Genomic DNA, 6129 nt, shown 5'->3' with positions numbered 1-6129 from the left:
TAATATGGAACTCCTTTAGAGAACCCTATAAAATGGAACCCCACAATGACATTTTTGTATAAAGCAATTTTTTAGAGTATAAACATACTTAATTCTCCATACATTGAGTTTAGTGGGAGCTGGACTCATCTCTAAGAAATCATTTTCAAATCAACATTCCATTATCTATACCAACAACAACAAATTATATTCCTCCAAATGCCATACACTAAGAAAGATATATTTACATTAACCAAGAAAAGCAAGAAAGTGCCCAGTTAGGGAAGAAACGAACTTCCTGCAATACTTAGGCAAAACAGGAGATATTAGAGGCTTAGACTCAATAAAAATGTAAGGCCACAATATCCCTGAAAAATCCATGACTTAAAGCTACTTCTGTACTGCAGAATCCAGTTTTTACTACTGAAGCCAAGTCTGAGAAAAGTAGTAAACCTGAGATACACATCTTAATGTTCTTTTAATGTGGTTTTTGTTTGGAGTAATGATTAATTTTGTACATTTGTACTTTTGAAGGTAAGTGGTTTCAATGTAAGCTTATAGTATTTTGCATGGTTTGGAAGGGAGATATAGGAGCTTTAGACTGCAATCTGCAAAAGCCTAACTTTTTAGGTGGGGAGATGCCTAAACTAGCCAATGGGAGATGGCAACCAGAGGGATGTGCTCTAAACTCTCCCCTCTGAAAGAGATAGATGCCGAAATCCAGGCTGCAAGGAAGCACCTATCTCTGCTTTGCGGTCCACAAACAGGAACTAGCCACCAGAAGTCAGAGTGCTTAGGCATCTAAGGTGTTTCTTGCGGGAACGAATTAGGTACCTGCCTTGCTCCACAGAAAACAGCCAAAGGAGGACGAGGAGGTATCGCTGGTGGTGCACACGTTAAAACTTTTAGCCCACAGGAAAAAATAGTATGTAAACATATAATTAAAGGGCGTATCATAATGCATATGTGCAAGGGGGCAGAAATAAAGTTGCACAGGCAATATAATATCTGGCATTTCCTAATTTTAAAATTTTTGACTTTGCAACCAAAATAACATTCTTTTAATGTATTTTTATGTAGTTTCTTATTTTTTTTAAGTAAAAAAATAAAACTGAATTCTGTTATGCACAACTGTAGCAACCCCTTATCATGCATGATCAGCACCCTATCAGCACCACAGGACACATCTCTATCACTTGAACTACATGATTAACTACAGTAACTAGTCGCAGGAAAAGGCTGTTATTCCAGAGAGAGGGTTGGGCCACTGGGGCCATATGCTCATTCCCAAGGAGCCCCACCTAGCTCTGTTCCCACACCCTCACCTCCAGCAGCTGCCAGGTATTGCTGCTTTGGTGGCAGTGTGGGGCCAGCCTTTCAGATGATCCTGTTCAGCTATTATTGTGGCAGATTGCTAGAATTTTCCCAAGCAACACAAGTGAGAGAAGGGAAATCATGATTTTCAACAGTTTATATTTTCAGACCCTGCATGGAATTCCGTGGGGCACAGAAAAGGCATTTCATTAGCTGGAGGCCTTTCTTCCTGCTGAATTTTAAAGGCCTTCTTCATGCAATGGTGTTTAAATTATTCCTGCTGCTTTTTTAAAAAAGAAGTTTTAAGTGGAATGCAGGGGCAGCTTTAACAAGTGTTCATGGGTGCAACTGTACCCACAGAAATCACAAAATCAATTATGCAGAAGCACACAGCCTCCATAACCCAGGCCCCAACATCATGGTGGTGCCACTTCCTTTCACATCGCTGCATGATTATGTCAGAGTTGCGTGCTGCCTGAAGAGCAAAACCTCCTAGAAGGAGTATCTGGAAAGAAAGTTGGTGTGATGTCCCTGCATGTCCTGTTTTCCAGGCAGTGGGGATACAGAGGCAGGACGCTGTACTCATGGCAGGGTCTCTCCCCACTCTGAGCAGCCAGCAGTGAGCCTCCTCCACTATGAGTAAGTGGGACTGTCCCTGGGATGGCCATATGGAGTGCATCCATTGAATCAGGAGGCTACACCCATTACTGATGGAAAGTGGTAGTTAACCTAAACATAGGAGTTGCTACCAGCTCTTCCTATAGTATGCACACACATACAGCTCAATGCTGCAAACAGTTACTTGAGTTACAATACCTAGAGCAGTGGTTCCCAAACTTGTTCCGCCGCTTGTGCAGGGAAAGCCCCTGGCGGGCTGGGCCGGTTTGTTTACCTGCCGCGTCTGCAGGTTCGGCCAATCGCAGCTCCCATTGCCACAGTTCGCTGCTCCAGGCCAATGGGCACAGCTGGAAGCGGCGCGGGCCGAGAGACGTACTGGCTGCCGCTTCCAGCAGCTCCCATTGGCTTGGAGCAGCGAACCGCGGCCAGTGGGAGCCGTGATCGGCCGAACCTGCAGACGTGGCAGGTAAACAAACTGGCCCGGCCTGCCAGGGGCTTTCCCCGCACAGGCGGCGGAACAAGTTTGGGAACTACTGACGTAGAGAATCAATCGCAGAATCATTGGAATATAGGGCTGGAAAGGATTTTGAGACGTCATCAAGTACAGCCCCCTGTGCTGTGGCAGAAAAAAGTGAACCTAACAGGTGTTTGTCCAACCTTCTTTTTAAAAACCTCCAGTGATACAGATTCTTCAACCCCCCTTGGAAGCCTTTTCCAGATCTTACCTACCCTTCTAATTAGAAAGTTTTTTTCCTAATTCTAATCTAAATCTCCCTTGCTACACATTAAACCCATTAGTTCTTGTCCTATGTTTAGTGGACATGAGGAATAATCAGTGTCCTCCTGATAACAGGCCTTAACATATTTGAAGACTGTTCTCAGGTCCCCCCATCAGTCTTTTCTAAAGCAAAAGATGCCATTGTTTTAAACCTTTACTCACATGTCTGGTTCTCTTAACCTTTTATCATTTCTGTTGCTCTCCTCTGGTCTCTCCCCAATTTGTCCACATCTTTCCTAAAGTGTGGCACCTAGAATTGGACACAGTACTCCAGCTGAGGCCTCAGCAGTGCTGAGTAGAGTGGGATAATTACTTCCTGTGTCTTACATACAACACTCCTGTTAATACACTCCAGAATATTAGACTTTTTTGCAGCTGCAACACATTTTTGACTCATATTCAATCTGTGAGCTACTGTAACCCCCAGATCCTTTTCACCATCTACCCAGTTATTCTTAATATTTACTTATGTATTTGATTTTTCCATCCTAAGTGAAGTACTTTGCACTTGCCTTTCTTGTTTAATTCAGACCCATTCTCCAATTTGTTAAGGTCATTTTGAATTCTAATCCTTTCCTCCAAAGTGCTTACAACACCTCTCAGTTTGGTGCCCTCCACATATTTTATGAGCATTCTCTCTACTCCATTATCCAAGTCATTAATGAAAATATTGATAATACCAGACCCAGGACTGACCCTTGTGGGATCCTACTAGATATGCCCACCCAGTTTGACTGTGAATCGTTGATAACTATTCTTTGAGTATGGTTTCTCAACGAGTTGTGCACTCACCTCATAGTAATTTCATCTAGACTGCATTTCCTTAGCTTATGAGAATGTCATATGGGATTGTGTCAAAGCCCTTAATAAAATAAAGATATATCACATCTACTGCTTCCCTGCTATTCAGTAGACCCAGTCACTCTGTCTAAGAAGGAAATTAGGTTGGTTTGGGATGATTTGTTTTTGACAAATCCATGCTGTCTATTCGTTATAACTATTATTCTCTGTGTGCTTACAAATTGATTGTTTAATCATTTGTTCCAGTATCTTTTCAGGTACTGAAGTTAGGCTGAATGGTATATAATTCCCCAAGTCCTCTTTGTTCTTTTTAAAGATAGGTACTATGTTTGCCCTGCTCCAGTCTTCTTGGACCTCACCTGTGCTCAGGAGTTCTCAAAGATAATTGATAACAGTTCTGAGATTGCTTCAGTTAGTTTCTTAAGTACCCTAGGATTAATTTAATCAGGCCCTGATAACTTGAATACATCTAAGTTTTCTAAATATTGTTTAACCTGTTATTTCCCTATTTCAACTTGCATTCCTTCCCCATGGTAGTTAACATTAATTGTATTGAGTATCTGGTCACCATTAACCTTTTTAGTGAAGACTGAATCAAAATAAGAATTAAACCCCTCAGCTTTTTGGTTAGTTAGTAGCTCTCCTTTCCCAATAAGTGGAGGACCTACACTTTCCTTCATCTTTCTCTTGATCCTAATGTATTAAAGAACCTCTTCTTATTGCCGTTTATGTCCCTTGCTGGTATAACTCATTTTGTGCCTTAGCCTTTCTGATTTTGTTCCTGCATGCTTGTGCTACTCTTCTGTACTCCCCCTTAGCAATTTGTCCATATTTCTACTTTCAGTAGGATTCATTTTAGATTTTGAGGCCATTAAAAAACTCGTGATGGAGCCATATTGACCTCTTAGTGGTCTTCCTCTCTTTCCTTCATATAGGATAGCTGACAGGTATGTGTTTAATATTGTCTCCTTGAGAAACTGCCAGCTCCCCTGAGCTTCTTTTTCACTTAGATTGCCTTTCCATGTGACCTTTGTGATGCTGACATGGGAACATGCTATAAGAATGGATCCAGGGTTTGATCCTGTATCTCCGAACTTTTTGGACACCCACAGAGATGCAAGACAGAGATCCCCAAAGTTACTTTGGGTAACCCTGACAGACTTATGGAAAACTAGCAGATTACTATATTTACACTATCATTTTGAACTCACAAACTTTGACTCACTTTGTAATGTATTTTACCTGCTTTAACTTCTCAACAACACCAATTTCTTTTTCTTAGCTAATAGACCTTTAATTAGTTTACTAGAAAAATTGGCTGCCTGTATTGTCTTTGATGTGAGATCAAGAGTATCCATTGACTTTCTAGAACAGCCTTCCAAGGGGAACAGTGGGGGCAAAAAAACCTAACTGGCTTCAACACTGAGCTTGATAAGTTTATGGAGGGGCTGGTATAATGGGACTTTGACTCCCTCAGGGAACTGATGGGGAAGATCCCCTGGGAGAATAACATGAGGGAGAAAGGAGTCCAGGAGAGCTGGCTTTACTTTAAAGAATCCTTATTGAGGTTACAGGGACAAACCATCCCGATGTGTAGAAAGAATAGTAAATATGGCAGGCGACCAGCTTGGCTTAACAGTGAAATCCTTGCTGATCTTAAACACAAAAAAGAAGCTTACAAGAAGTGGAAGATTGGACAAATGACCAGGGATGAGTATAAAAATATTGCTCGGGCATGCAGGAGTGAAATCAGGAAGGCCAAATCACATCTGGAGTTGCAGCTAGCAAGAGATGTTAAGAGTAACAAGAAGGGTTTCTTCAGGTATGTTGGCAACAAGAAGAAAGTCAAGGAAAGTTTGGGCCCCTTACTGAATGAGGGAGGCAACCTAGTGACAGAGGATGTGGAAAAAGCTAATGTACTCAATAGTTTTTTTGCCTCTGTCTTCACGAACAAGGTCAGCTCCCAGACTACTGCCCTGGGCAGCACAGCATGGGGAGGAGGTGACCAGTCCTCTGTGGAGAAAGAAGTGGTTCGGGACTATTTAGAAAAGCTGGATGAGCACAAGTCCATGGGGCCGGATGCGTTGCATCCGAGCGTGCTAAAGGAGTTGGCGGATGTGATTGCAGAGCCATTGTCCATTATCTTTGAAAACTCATGGCGATCCGGGGAAGTCCCGGACGACTGGAAAAAGGCTAATGTAGTGCCCATCTTTAAAAAAGGGAAGAAGGAGGATCCTGGGAACTACAGGCCAGTCAGCCTCACCTCAGTCCCCAGAAAAATCACGGAGCAGGTCCTCAAGGAATCAATTCTGAAACACTTAGAGGAGAGGAAAGTGATCAGGAACAGTCAGCATGGATTCACCTAGGGCAAGTCATGCCTGACTAATCTAATTGCCTTCTATGACGAGCTAACTGGTTCTGTGGATGAAGGGAAAGCAGTGGACGTGTTGTTCCTTGACTTTAGCAAAGCTTTTGACACTGTCTCCCACAGTATTCTTGTCAGCAAGTTAAAGAAGTATGGGCTGGATGAATGCACTATAAGGTGCGTAGAAAGTTGGCTAGATTGTCGGGCTCAACGGATAGTGATCAATGGCTCCATGTCTAGTTGGCAGCCAGTATCAAGAGGAGTGCCCCAAGGG

This window comes from Chelonia mydas, chromosome 2 (assembly GCF_015237465.2).
Source record: "Chelonia mydas isolate rCheMyd1 chromosome 2, rCheMyd1.pri.v2, whole genome shotgun sequence".
NCBI classification, from domain to species: domain Eukaryota; kingdom Metazoa; phylum Chordata; order Testudines; family Cheloniidae; genus Chelonia; species Chelonia mydas.
The sequence above is the reverse complement of the archived record's forward strand: the minus strand, read 5'-3'. Positions refer to the sequence as shown.